The sequence below is a fragment of the Trachurus japonicus genome, chromosome 23 (genome assembly GCF_045865225.1).
Source record: "Trachurus japonicus isolate A0001 chromosome 23, Traja_1.0".
Taxonomy (NCBI): domain Eukaryota; kingdom Metazoa; phylum Chordata; class Actinopteri; order Carangiformes; family Carangidae; genus Trachurus; species Trachurus japonicus.
In genome coordinates, this window is record NC_140929.1 from 19,895,459 (window position 1) to 19,910,762 (window position 15,304).

The following is a 15,304-nucleotide window of genomic DNA, read 5'->3' on the forward strand; positions in this document are numbered from 1 at the left end:
GACCAGGGTTTGAAATTAACTTTTTGACCTACTAGCCAAGTGGCTAGTAGGTCAAAAAAGTTACTCACCAGACAGATTTTTTACTAGCCAAAACCAACAAGTTGCTTCACTATTGTATTTCGACATCAAGTTATATAGCAGTCATAGTTGTACCATATAACAGTCATCCTGTTCTTCTCAATCAATTGTGCTCTGTAGACAATGACCTTTCAACTTTTCTGGAATAACAGTAGTTTGTGTGGCGGCCTGCCACAGGCTCTCACAGAAGAAAAAAAAAAAAAAAAAAAAAAAATATATATATATATATATATATATATATATATATTATTATTTTTTTTTTTTTGGATGACTTTCTTTAATGGAAGCAATTTCACAGGTAGCAACATGACAGTACAACGTGACATAGAGACTTCCATTCTTCCGTTTTTTCCCCAGTTTTTTATCCCTCCCACAATCCCACCCCACTCAAAGAAGAACAGTATAATAATAATTTTTAAACAGCGCTTCACCAACTCTCATCTCTGCCAGTCAGTCCACCTGCCGTCTCTCTCGCACGCACGCACACACACACAGACACGGGCGCACGCACGCACGCACATACATACATACACACACACACACACGCGCGCACGCACATACACACACAGACACGGGCGCATGGACAGTCGGCACTTTGCCGCTCGTAAACGTTAAATGCGCTATATCGCGCTGATTGTACAGTGTTCAAATACCACCCCCCCGTCCGTCCGTCGGATAGTCCGACCACCGACCCCGGCAGCTACCAGCTAACAGCTACCAGCTGTGCTACAGCAGCTGACTGAACCTCTGGAGCCGCGGCTCGGCTCACGTTAACTGGGCTCGGTGCGTTCCTCTCGGTCAGCTGTGAAGCAGCAGTGGTCTGATAAGCATGATGTCCGTCACGTGTCCCGTTATGCGCGACTAAGTTGTGACATTGTCAGGTGACTATAAACTTATAATACACTGGGGGAAACCCTGGAAACAGATTGGGAGTCTCTTTTTTTCTAGCTCGCCAAGTGGCGAGACAGTTAAAAATCTGTCTCGCCACAGAGGAATCTGGGTCGCAAATGGCGAGTGGCGACCGCTAATTTCAAGCCCTGTCTGTGACTAAAATGACATCTGGTTTGTTACTAGCGACGGCCGTCTGCCCGACTGCAGGTGAATGCAGCATCAGTGTAACGCTCCATTCCTCCTCACTGCGTTACCACGGTGACTGAGCCGACAGCTCCGGTGTCTCCGCTGAGTTTCCGTGGTTTCCTACCGTCACGCTGCCACTGAAGGTAAAAACATGGCGACACCACATGGCAGCAGCACCGAGCTTACCGTCTCCATGGAGATATGAATGATATGAACGGCTCATTCAGAGCTGAAAGAACACTTCACTTTGTTGATGGGGGGATTACTGGTTAATGAAAAACAGACTGAAGAACCAAATAATCGATTTTCGTGAATAGATAACAGGAGAAGTTACACAATGTTCCTTTAAAGCAACAACCACCATATTCATCACTCAGAGCTCCATGAGTCTCCTACTGAGGTTCAGCTTATTGCAGCACTTACTGTATATAAGTGTTGTTGCATGAAACTGTTCGATATTAGTGAGGAAAGAGTTCATTCCCTCAGTGTGTGTGAGTGAGTGTGTGTGAGACTCTGCTGGGGGTCTAGACACTAAAACACTGAGGTCACGGCAGCAAGGGAAGGCTGTCTGCTGCTGAACGTGACGCGAGCTGGCGCCGCCGCCGGCCGCCGCCGCCGGCAGCCCTGCAGCTCTAGCCTACATCACAGAGGAGGAGGGAGAAGTACGGTGATGTCATCTCCACGTCTCTCTCCCTCCCTCCCTCTCTCCTCTTTCCCTCTCTCGGAGGCTTGTGTGTGTTGTGAATGTAATGATGCTTTCGCCTGCCCGGGCTGCACGAGGTAGGTTCCTTCATTTTACCCCCCCCCCGTCCTCCACACGTGCATGCTGCGTTGGTCTGGCTGCCTCCACACCTCCGTGTTCGCGTCTTTCACTTTAAATTCACTTGATCTCATCTTTTTATGACGCTGTGGGTCATAATATGTAACCCTTGTTGCATATTTTTGATGTTTTTCTACTCTGCTAGAGTAAAAGAGGCTAATAAATTGAGGTCACATCACACAGTAGCCTGGTTATGTGTCCTGATCCTGAGCTTGCTGCTTAGTCCTCATGTGGCGTTACACTGTGGATCGCTGTCAAAATCCCAGGCTGAGGGGAGATGCTGCTGCTTCACAGATGATGTCTTCCACCTCCATGTTTTTTTTCCCACGTTCTGTTTCCTTCCAGAGGCTGTTGCTGGGTCACATGCACACCACCTGCTTCCATGACCTATGCTCCCTCACCTTCCACGTGATGTGCAAATTCTTTAGCATCTACAAAATGATGGATTTGCACCTGTAGACTGTGTGGATGCGTCCCCGTCTCAGCCTCGCATCTCGCCTCCCTTTCCTGTTATGCAAGAGCCATCACATATACACAGACACATATTATTCAGCTCAGGCTGTGTGCGTCACATACATTCTCAGCGTGCGGCTCTGTAGTGGAGTCGTGTCTTTTGTTCTGCGTCTGTGGCAGTGATGGGTTCGTGCCGTCCGTTCGAGTCAACAGTGAGTTAAAATAAAACCCAGAAGCCGCGGCGCTCCTCCTCCGAGGGAGGAATCAATCGTCCGAGGTCGCCACATTCTCCTTGACACCACACGAGTTCAGACCTTCTCAATCTTCTCCTCCTCATTAGCATTCCCGTCCGCACGTCGTCCTGATGGATCAGATAAATGGATGTCAGCGAGTGCTGAGTCACCTTGTAGCATTTGAAAGCGTAATACGGTTTTAATTTTGCAAGGTGACACACGTAGTGCTCCACATTCCTTTCTCCCGCATGAGGAGGGGGATATAATAGAAAGAAAAGAGAGTCGGTGTCGTTAGGGAATTACGGTGTCCCCGCAGAGGCACATGAAGTTAATAATGATATTCTTAATAGGGAATTTTATCTCTTCCTCAGCAACCCTACTCTTGACAGTGTCACCTGTTCTGAACAGCTGTAGAAACCAGCTTTAATGGAGCTGATAAATGACACTGCATCTCCAACTACTGACAGACTGTAAATAGATTAGATAGAATAGATAGTCTTAATTGTGTTTCCTTGGAGTAATGCTGATGTATAGCAGCTCATTAGTAGTAATATTATTAGGTAATAACAAACAGTAATAGAAGTAGCGTAGGTCAGGAGCCACTTCCTTTGGCTGGAAAATGTAAGATTTCTTTGTTTGACTACTGGACAATACTACTGGTAAACCAGGTGAATTAGAATTAATGCTTGATCAGTGTGTGACATGCATTTTGTAGCACAAACTGACAGACCTCTACCCATAAGTCAGACAGTTCCCAGCAACTATTCCCAGTTTGTGTAGACTCCTGACAAGACCCGGCATCTCAGAACCCAAATGCACGACTCCGAAATCCAGTTTCTTTAATTGGACGAGGTGCAAACAAAAAATTGCTGTACCGTAACAACAGTTACGGTACAGAAGAAAAAATCACTCTTTTGAGAAAGAAAGAAAAAGCAAAACAAAGTAGCAAACCAAAGGGCAAAACCAGACTTGGGCAAGAGAGCGTGGCATGGAGTAGACGCAGAATAATGCTGCGTTCGAGACAAGTGGGAACTCTGATCCTTCTGACTTCCTACTTGAATAAGTGCAATGGAACGCCACCTGAAGTCGGAGCTCCCACTCGGCCAAGTGGGAGAAAAAAGTCTACCCCGACTTCTCCGAGAAGCAGTTGTGTGACGTCACACAACATTCACCCGTGCAGAACCACACCATCAAAGGTGAAACATCAATGAAAATGCATTTAAATGCCAAAATACATTAAAACATGTAATGTTTTATGTGAATGCAAAGTTTGTCCAGGACCGCCATGTTTGTGGTTATTCTGGCGTGATGCGTCTCTAACGCTTTGAAGACGGAACTCAGAGTTTTCAACCGGGACATTCTGAGTTGTGACTTGTCTGCAACGCTGCATAAGTCAATCAGGACGGGGAAGACAATCAGGGCGGGGAAGGGGCAAGTCACCTGAAACTAGAGGAGAGATACATTTCAGAATAAAATAGCAAACCACAAGACAACATAGACTAAACAAAACAACCTAAACATGACTGGACACGACAGCACCACGTCTGTCTGTAAAAACATTGGCAGCTATCATTCAGGCCAAACTGAACACATTTGTACGTGTTGACAGAAGCACTGTCCAACAGGGGAGGGTCTGCTGCCAATATTACTTAAACAGGAACTTGGGAAATGGAGAATTGGGAACTGAGATTTGGCATAGCTAAAGGCCAGTCAAGGTTCCTGAGCCAGCCGACCTGCTGTTTTTAGAGACAGTTCTTCTTTATGAGACGGACTGACATCACGTGACGTACACTGTCTCCAACCAGACCTTCACGGCGCTCACAGGGACAGAGAAATGTAAAGTCATCCTGTACTTATGAAAACAGGATCTACAGAGGGATGAGATTTCATCTGAGCCAAGCGGCTGCCAGATAATATTTAATTGTGCAAAGATCTGCAAGTGTCTGTTCTCTCCAGCATCGTCATGCTATCCTGCTCTCTGAGACTCTGTGTTCCTGCGTGTACAGTATCACCACTTAGATATTTTCTCTCCCGGTCACAGGGGGGAAAGTGATTCCTCCAGCGCTGCTTCTCTGTGGTCTAGCGAGGCAGAATCCTCTTCCTCTGCTTACATGCTTGATTAATATTCCTGGCTCCCTGACCTACATGGATTAATTCTGTTTAAAGATGTCTCTCCGTGAGCACAGCACCAAACTGGGACAGGCAGAAGATTACATTTGACTCAGCAACTTTGGATTCACCTGTTCCCCTCGTCTTTGTTCAGTTTGTTTTTCATAGAGAGCATTAGGGTGAGAACGCTTCAGTCCCTCAGTCCTGAGCTGCATGTTTGATTTGACTCAGTAGATTTTACCTCCATATAATATTATATAATATAATATAATAGTCTGTACTGTATAGTCAACGTACTGATGATGTCACAGTTACCAAAACCGTCACATCATGTTTGAACCTGAAGCTGTGGCTGACCGCAGAGGTTTGGAAAATTGCTGCGAATCTGAGCTGTTGTATTCAGATGTGCAGAGGCAGCTCAACAGCTCAAAGCAGCAAGGACTGACATGTCACATGACTTCAGAGAGAGAGAACAGAATTATCTGCAGAGAATCAGCAGCCACTTCGCCGACAAACAGACACACACAGCAGCACTGGAGGTGCATCCAGGCCATCATCACAGAACAACCACACACTCGTGACAGCGATGCGAATGATGGAGACAATAATGGAGGGGCTGGAGCTTCTGCTTGTGACTGCTGACGGTGGGAGGAGGTTGTTCTCTAGTGTTAACCCTCACAAAACAGCAGCATGAGACAACAGCGTCCAGTGTTCTGCCTTCAAATCCTGACTAAGAGTCTATGGCATTTTCTTCTGTATTTCTCTGGCCTGGCCTCCTTGTGTGTTAATGCTTGTAAAACCTCAGCCCTGTGATGCACAATCAAGTAACTGACAGTGTTTTATTCAGGACAACCTTGGCTTTCAGAATATTCATTCTGTAGTGGTGTCATATGAATGTAGAAAAAGCTATATGATCAGAAAGGAACAGAAAGGAAAATCAAAAACGGAACACAAATTCACATATATTTGTTGGAAACGCTCAGAAAATTATTATAAGCATCTTTTTAGACACCATATAACTGTTCTTTAAGGCATTGGGTATTAGGGGGAAAAGAATAAGGGCTTGATACAAAATATATTATTTCCAAAAGTGCCCCACTCGCCTGGCATGAAAACAGTGTGTGTCTGCAATGAGGAAGACTCCTACAGGACTTTGGTCCATCCTGTGATGAGATAGGAGTCTCCTATTGGACACAGGTGTTTGAGGCAGGACTACTCTCTTCTGGGTCAGCTACAGACACATCAGTGGACTCTTTGTAAAGGCAGAAGTGTCCCGCTTTCAATAAAAAAACAATTACGTTGCTTTCTTTCGGCGTTCCAGAGATAGATGTGAAAGAGTAAAACAATACCCCCGCCATCGTATACGACGGCACCGACCTCAGAGGGTTAAACATCTCTCTGTCATTTCCACATGTGTCAAACCAACCACCATCATCTCCTGTCCTGTGTGCTGTCTCAATAACTACCACCTCAGTTCATACCGGTCATCATGAGCTATGTCTGGTAGCATATTAAGTCCACCCTCCCTGCATCACCATCTGCCCTTCACCTGTCCTACCTGGAAAATACAGCTCAACTCATTCCAACACACAGAGCAGATACAGTATACCTCCCTCTGCAACTGGGTCCTGCAAAATAATCAATTATCACATTAGAATCACATTAGAATTTAAAGTCTGTCTCTACAGATTCAGAATGGAGTGATATTAGCCTGCTTGTGTCACAGCGAGTTTAGCCCGCCAGTCCGAGAAATGGCTCCACGTCGGTTTCTGGCAAAGTATCCCTCTGTGGCTTCGAGTGAGAAAAAAGTGCAGTGAGCGGTGGAAGATAGAAAAAAAGTAATTCACCCTGCTCCAGCTTCTCTGAAGGCAGCGTTTGGACACATTTCAAATTTCAGAAGACGAGAAGGAAAAGGGAAGAGGCAGCTCTTTCAGACTCATGTTATCTGCAGGCTTCATACACACACCTTTAGAGATCTGATCATCACTAAAACCCATGTCATGTACAGATCTGATAACAAACTAAAGACATTTTCAAGGTTGTCATTGAGATTTGAGATGGATCAATCGATTTCCAGACACTGTGGTCATGCACACACACAAGAAAACAATCCACCTTAAAAAGTTGCCGTTAGCTGCTGGTAGCTGCTGATACTGGTGAATGGTGACATCACCTGTCTGACTGGACAGAAGCTTCTTCCCTCAACCTGTGGAGGCATTAGGACGCTCAGAAGCTTCTAGACTGACTCCATGAGACATGTACATCTATTATTCTCTGTATCTATGACATGGTGCTCTTTCAATAAGTAAAAAAAAATGTAATCAAGACATATTGTTGTACATGTCTTTTTTTGTTACCACTATGTCATTTTGTTGGAAAATTCAAAAAAGATTTGGGGAAAAAAATGGAAATAATCAGATTCTCCCATTTAGGCCTACATCCACTTGTTGTGATTACAGCTGTATTTTAAATGATTTATTCACTTCAACTGTGATGTTTCTGAGCTGAACTTCCAGAAAACTCTTCAGATCTTAAAGGGATAGTCCAACATTTTGGCTATTGGCCCATTGCCATAATCCCTATAGTCATAGCAGTAGGTTCGTTATCTTTAATTGTCGGTGCAAGCTGTTTTTAGAACGGCGGAGCAGAGCCGTGAGCTGCTCAGAGCTACGCTACAGAGGCTCATGGGATTTCTTGGTTTCCCTCATCAAACTCATCAAATACACAATCCAACAACTCCACAACGCTCTGGTGGACAAGTTGTGACCTGCACATTCACCACGCTATGAGATAATAACAGAACCTTATGAGATGGAGTTGTTTTCAAGGCAAATGCAGAGACTGCTTGATGAAAAACTGCCCCGATGGGAACGCGTGTTTTGCATGAATTTACCTTGAAAACAACTCTGTCTCGTAACATTCCGTTATTATTTCATAGTGTGGCAATGGGCCAATTTGTTAAAAAGTTAAAGGGATACCTTTAACGTTAATTCCTATCAGGTTTTGTTTTATTAAACAAAAAAAAAATGTAATCATGCGAGCCACGTGACTTCAGGGATGGCACCATATTTTTTATGTATTAAACATCAACATGTCGATAGGCTAACCTGAAATGTGGACTGTTTTAATCTTTGAACCTGCTGAACGTCAGCATGTTGACATCGATATGCTGATGTTAACATTCAGCTCAGGGCGTAGCATTCATCTTGGCCCCGAGGCGGGGGATATATTTGTGGTTACCCCGCCGCTTCCTCTCCTGCAGTTCATCAAGTTTGTGTCCCGGCCCTTGTCAGTGATCTTAATGAGTCTGGATGAATGTTCGCCTGGAGCTGCAGTAAACTGGCGCTGCAGCCAGCGCAGGTGTCAACCAGCCCACAGTCACTCATTTATAAGCAAACACAGCTGGTATTTACTGTTGGTTTGGTGGTATGAGCAGCACAGTGGAAAAGGCTGATTCAGACAGACGAGTTCAGCACGTACAGGATCACACACTGATCATTTATATTTACAGCAATGGAACTGGAAGTGCTCTTCAACAATTAGTCATTGCTGCTTCTAGTAAACGAATGCATAACAGCACATCTTTCCTTTTCTATCAGAACCATTCTGGACTGGTCCCAGTTTACATGCAACAGGAAAATGGAATAATTGACAGTGTCCTCCTCAACATAGGTCGCGATGTGCGTCGTTTCAGAGGGCGTTCTCAACCTCAGTTCTCGACCGGATGTGCCGGTCCTGGTTTGGGCTGAAATAGCCTATATGACTTGGGTCTTTCTTCCTTTTTTTTATATACCACATCTTCTCGTTGGTTGCACTGTGTGAAATACACTCAATTGGCGCTGATGCCACTTTTTTTAATTTTCTTTGCTGGGTTCGGGACGGTTTCTGTGCTATGCTTTGTGCTATTTTTACTGTCGTGAAACATGCGCACACGCATTGTCCAGTTTCAGTCAGATTAAGGTGTATAATACATAAAAATCGATTTCCATTCGCTTTATCTGGGTGTTTTAGTCGGATTTGGAGAACTCCGGTATATTAGCCGGACTAACACGCTTACATGCACTTCAGTTGTCCAGTTATAGTCGGATTAAGGCAATAATTAGTTTTTTTCAACTGTCATGTAAACGTACTGAGTGACTCTGCATAGATAAGTGTATGGATGGATGGATGGATGGATGGATGAATGGATGGGTTATTGGTGGAAACAATCCTAAAACTTCACTATCACTGAGCAGAAGTGGAGGCCTGGTTCAGAGATACCAGAGTGGCTGACAGTTGCCTCAAGAAGTGGTGATGAAAAAGACAAAAGTATCAAAAGGACAAATCGCCTCAGCATCGGTTTGATGTTCGATTTTTATTGTTGATTTGGTAAAAATATCAGGGATCAACATGTGACCTCCTGTTCTCTCTCTCTGTCTCTCTCTCTCGTAGCACCGTAGCTCTGCATGTCTTACTGAACCACTGGTAATCATTTCCCAAACACTCAGCAGTGATGGGCCACTATAGATCTGCTGCCGGCCTGTCACGGAGCTGCCTCCCTCTCTGGAGAGCAGACAGTAACATCACTACAATCAGCTTAGCATCCTGAAATGATTGCTGTCCTTGGCTGCCCTTGAGCAGGGCCCCACTGTTAATCTAAAAACAATCACGGTCATAGTGTTCAGTGCAGCAGATCGTATAATAAAATACAAACAAGAAATCCAAATTAAATATTTAAATCTAATTTCATTCTCTTCAAATTTCATATTAATTTATGTAATAGATATTTTTTTGGCTTCGACTTACTCCTTATGAGTCATACTTTTTATATTATTTAATTGAATACAGTCAGTTTAACTAAACAAATTGTCACCATAATTATGGGTTAATTGGAGCACAATTGCTTTGCAACTCCTATTCATAGCTGTTGGAAGTTTATGTTTGTGAAACAATGTTACAAGATGCATTTGAAGATGTAAAGGTAACCAGTAGGTAGCTGGAAACAGAAGGAAGATCCAGAGGAACTGGAATAACCTTTGAGTTAAATCATTGGTACAAACCTTTTTGCATTGGTCATACCAGTGTTACAGCTGACTGTAATGACTGCTCTGAATTCAATTATGTAATTGAATTCTAAAAAATAAATAAATAAATTAGATTGTGAAAATGAATACTTGATTGTGGGGAGAAAAAGCAGCACTGCAGCCTGGGCTTTATCAGATGACACACAGGAGTGGTGTGACGTCATGCTGACTGATTGAAAATGAAATGTGGGTCAGGCTGAAACAAACAACCTTGTAATAATGATGGCTGCCTCCACTTTGGATCTTGTCTAGTGGTGGGGAGATGAGTAGAAGCTATAAACGAAGCTTTTTAGCAACAGTTGGTCTAGGCTACAGGTCTCCGCTCCGACTCCCATACGGTTTAGCTCTGTTTGACTTATCCAACCCTCGCCCACTGTCGCGTCGCGTCTCCAATCTCTGGTGCCCAGAGCAGCTGGAGACTCGAGATCACAGGAAAACTACAAACTATCGTGAACACAGATGTGTATAAGTGAGATTAAACCAGCACTAAGTAACTTTTCAACCTTCATAAAATATTTTCATAACTTTTGTGATGGTACATCGACTTACAACAAGTTGAATGACACCTCTGTCATGGCCTGAGGGGGTCTGTATCATTATGGTCTGTATCGCCTTCACTGGCACTAAGCAGCTTTGAGGTGGATGGTAGGAAACCGGCTCTCACTTAAGTTTCACTTTCATGAGTCACGACGAGGAGGGAGCAGCAATGTGGTACAGTGGGTACTAGTTTCATTTGGGCGGTTTCACGCGAGATTCACGCGTGAGTCACGGGAGGCTCACGCGGATTTTTTGTGGAGGAGTAATTGTGTTTTCACCAGAAGCTGCAATGTGCCCAAACAACCGCCAGGTGGCATCTGTGAGCAGCAGATCGCCCCTATAAGACAGCAGCACGGAGCACTGAACACGAATGGGGAATGCAATATAATAATAATACAGTATAGTTTTTCAATGAGAAAAATGTAACGACGGCAGCTATACGTCTCACTCTCTTTTATCGATACTCTAGTCAGCTCCAAACACACCCATCTGCACCGCGATTACGCACCACAGCGTGGTTTTCCACACAGCACACAGCAGTTAATTAACTCAGTGGGCGATGCTGCCGGTGTGTTTTTAAAATGAGCCAACTACAGTAGTGTTCATTCCCCACCTTGTTTGACTGAGTGTAGCTGGATGATTTCTCATGAATGAACGGGCAATAGCCTATGCCACTTTCGGGCTGGGCGATAAAACAGGATATCCTGAAATAACTTTCCCTCGATAGAACTAGGCTACAAGATGTGTGGGTATAGGTTTCATTCATCCATGTTTTGACAGACAACACAAACAACCAGTGACAGGGACGGACTGGCCATAGGGCAATATGGGCAAATGCCACAGCAGCCGCGACCGAAGATGCAGCCGTGCTGATGTGACCGCAAAAAAAAAAAGTCAGTCGGGGTCAGCTGGTTTACAGCCGGCCGACTCTGAAACACTCGATACACAATAACATTAGTAACGCAAGAAAGGTATAGTTCACTTAGTAGAGCAGCTCTCACTATAAGCAAAGATTTTATTTCAGTCTGGGATGCCAAAGTGCAGTTTTAGTGAACAATGCATTTTCTCTTATCATCATTATGATCACTGATATAGCCTATATGTGCGGCTATATACCGTATGTGTGTGTTTGTGTAATGCAGGGGTGCTTAAAAAAAACACAGTTGTCTGGACAGTAGGCATTTTTCTCACAACCGACCTCAAAAGCGAGGGCAGGTCCGCCGAAGCATCATTCCGGGTGTTGTCTTTGTTGTTACTTTGTTGCCGCTCCACAGAGCACATGGCTACTTAATTATGCACGTGCTGACCATATATGGTTGTGCTGATGCATTCTGGGGGTGGAATATGAGGTGTGTTCATGTCTGCACCATTCTTGGGTCCGGTGTGAGTTATCAATGGAATATTGCGGAGAGGTGTGCGTACGCACAGCAGTGTTTCCCACAGAAAAAATAAATAAATAAATAAATGTGTCCACGTCTCACGTGTGTTCACGTGCGGTGCGCCCGCACGCGAGAGAGGCGGCAGGTTGAGATGCTGACTGGCGGAGATGAGGGATGGTGAAACGCTAGACTGATTATTAAAAAAACACCATCTCTGATCTCTGCCCGCACATAGACACAGGTTCACATACAGACAGGGGCGCACGGTAAATGCAGCTGCAGCGCTATTAAACTAGAGCAACAGCAACTCTCATATTTAAATTGTGTTTTATATTGATTTCATATATTTCACTGATTGCAATAGGCTATAGAATGCTAGTGTGTGTTTTATTGAAAGCAGGCTGGGTGAAAATCGCTTCAGTGTGGTTTATATGCAGCGGTCTGTAGGACCAGCTTAATAGACACATCAGCGACACATTAGCACCTTCATTTATCTCTGATCAATAGGTGTGCTTGTGGATACTTCACTCAAGTAGGCTACAGCCCTGCCCCCCACAGAACTTCACACAGCTGTTCAGTCAGCTTAGAAAAACCGGTTCTTACAGTAGCTACCTCTCCTCACACTTTTCATAAGCCGGAGGACAAAACTGTAGGCGACATTGTTTCGTTTCATTTCGTTAAGTGAAAATCATCTCTGAATTATGGAACTAAAAATAAAATAGGCCTATCTTTAAAAAAAGATCCTATGATATTAACCTAACTGCATTATTTTTATTCAAATGTGACTGAGACCTTTATCTACCTAAACAGAGGGTAACATGAATAAATATCCTGTTTTGTATTTTTCTGGAAACTGTTACATTATGTAACGTGACCGCGGCACTCCCCCTCCCGAATTGGGCATATTATGATAAATATAACTGTAGATGAAAACAATAATTGAAGAATAAATTAGCTATTGTCGGCCCGAGGTATAAATGCCCAGAAATCGAATGTTTCATTTGTGTAAGTTGTAAGCTTCAGAAACCATCACACATGGAAAAGTCACGGACTGAGAGACCTGTAGTTTTAATGTAAACAAAGTCATTTACGTAAGAAAAACACAAACGTCTGTGTGAGACCATCTGGGTGGTTCTAGTGTTAACATTAGCCTAATGAAGAATGAAGAAAACACGTTACAAATGAACTATGACCGAATTGACAGCAGAAACAGTGTGCACTTATCTCAAGGAAATTTAAATCGAATGCAACTGTAACTTGTAACTGTAACCGGAGGTGAAACGTCTTCCTAGACAAATAACCAAGTCCAGTTGCATTCGGTTTAAATTTCCTTGAGATGACTATGACCAGGAGTCCGGGACAAACGAGAATATTCACAGGCTTAGTGCATGTGCACACGCCGGCCGGAGTCACTCGCAACAATGTAGCTTTCCCTCGATTAAAGTAGTTCTGTCATCTCCCACTTTGTACCGGATAAGAGACAGCACCCGACAGATATGCTAAATGTTTGGATGCAACAAAGTCACTGTTAACAAAATCAGCATCTAGTCTGTCCCTTCAAGAGCAGCTGCTGACAGATGTACATTATTGCTCCGCTCGTGAGTCCAGCAGCATCGGGTCCAGGCTGCTGGCACGGACGTAGCGGTCGTGGGCTGTGAGTGGATTTTTTACATTCACCAGAACTTGCAGAACTCAAACTACTCAAACTTGGAGCCACCCAGCCAGGCTACAGGAGGGGGACCCCCAAAAGGCTGAGAACCACTGATCCTGTTGAACGTAGGCTACTGTAACCACTGTGAAACAATAAAACAACAACATTGATCTGATTGACCGGCGTAGCGGTCCCTCTCTCCATCCACTCTCTAGCTCTCTCGACCACAGCTGCAAATGAAGTACCTATGGCCTATGAACAGCGCCACTCTCCATTGCAGCTACGTTGTGGTCAAACGTGGAATTATCCCAAAATCTTTTGAGCTGCATCTCAGTACGATGCTTCCACCTAGTGGCTACAGTGTGACCTACAATTTCACGCAACGCGTGAATCACGCGTTACGTGAGGGAAACGTCCAAATGAAACTAGTACCCACTGTACGTCCCTGTCTGATTGTGTATGTGTGTTTACTGTGAAATGATCCGCTGGAAAGAAACTTAGTTTGGACGTCTTCTGTTAATTTCCATGCACCAGGAGATCAGGATGTTTACGGCGCTACGCGCTAGTGCTCATGGGAGATGGAGTCTCCCTTCAGGAAAAACACTACCGCTTTGGGCCACTGGCGCCGCCAAACTCAACCAAAAATGAAAGTTCTTTAGTACTGCTTTAAAATGTAAAACAACAGATAACTTTGTCTTTCTGAGGTTGATTTTCTGTCAGGCTCTGTTTTTTTTGTTTGTTTTTTTACTTTCAGTTTGTGTTCTTGTAGAATGGGTGTGTTGTATCATAAAATATCACGATTTCCCCCCTCCATGATTATTATTTTTTCATCCATGACGTCCTGTTAGCTTTAGGTCCCCTGCCCTGATTGATTGATGACTTGTTGCTTGTGCCAGTGGGTGAAACTCATGAACAAAGTGATGATTTACAATGGGAAAGTTTGTCTGTGGAGCGATCTAATCGACTGATTGATGCGTGACGGCTCCACATAGACCTTTACACGGGTCAGACCTGTGTGCATTGTGTCATAAAACCACATTCACCACCTACATCCCTTGTCTGTTAAATGATGCAGAACAAAGAGGAGTCAAAACAGCATCGTGTCCATCAGTCACAGCAACTCTGGTTGATCCTATCACACAGACTTGTGCTGCTTGGCACCGTGCCATCTGTCCATTTACTCATTCGTTAAATCCAATGAGGAGGAAAGCCAATGCCACTCAGTCACATACCTGGTGTTTGTGCTGTTGCACTGGAGTCTGAGCTGAAAACACACGTTACACTCTGCTTGTTGGTCAGGTCTTAGTGAAATAGTTCCCAGAGGTTCCCTGTTATCTTCTGGCTCTGTGGAAAAACCCCTCAGTCTGATTGTAGCCCTGCTTTTGGGGCCACTGCCAAGCCACTAGTTTAGGATTCCCGGTGCGTTCGCCCTCTATCTTTGGCAGTGATTCACAGCTCTTAGCTCACAGGCAGCTGCGCTACAACTAAAACAGATTGTTATGTAGCAGCGTGTGTGGAGGGGCAGAGTGTCAGTGAAGTGTAGGAGACAGTCAACACAATAGAGAAGATTGTCTGTCACTGGCTTGTCCTTTGTTTGGAAAGTGAAGACTCCAGCTTGCCCCTATGACTAGTGTTTGGTGTTGATCTAGAAAAAGTGTGCGGTAATGATTAGACTATAAAAAACTAAGTTAAGAGTCCACAGTTCTACTTGTGGATCTGCGTAATTGAGTACAGTAAATGCTAACACAGTGTTTTTCAACCTTGGGGTCGGGACCCCACGTGGGGTTGCCTGGAATTCAAATGGGTCGCCTGAAATGTCCAGTAGGACCTAATTGCTTAAATTTTTTTTTTAACTAATCATTGTTTTTTAAATTATGATTAAAAACACCACACACAATCTTAAA

At 44.2% G+C, this 15,304-nt stretch overlaps 1 protein-coding gene and 1 pseudogene across 6 annotated transcripts in view; both read left to right on the forward strand.

Moving 5' to 3' along the window:
* The window catches only part of osbpl8 (oxysterol binding protein-like 8), a 127,840-nt gene that overhangs the window by 19,126 nt on the left and 93,410 nt on the right, over positions 1-15,304 (forward strand). The window contains exon 1 of one of the 5 annotated variants that reach the window (XM_085769667.1): positions 1,883-1,935. The exons of the other annotated variants lie outside the window; for them this stretch is intronic. The gene's annotated coding sequence lies outside the window, so the exon portion shown is untranslated. Of the gene's footprint in view, positions 1-1,882; positions 1,936-15,304 lie in introns of those variants that run through there. 5 annotated transcript variants of the gene reach the window in all.
* The window catches only part of LOC146962883 (gamma-crystallin M2 pseudogene), a 310,111-nt pseudogene continuing 298,974 nt past the window's right edge, over positions 4,168-15,304 (forward strand). The window contains exon 1 of the transcript XR_015035118.1: positions 4,168-4,184. The product of XR_015035118.1 is annotated as a gamma-crystallin M2 pseudogene, transcript variant X2 (transcript). The remainder of the gene's footprint in view (positions 4,185-15,304) is intronic.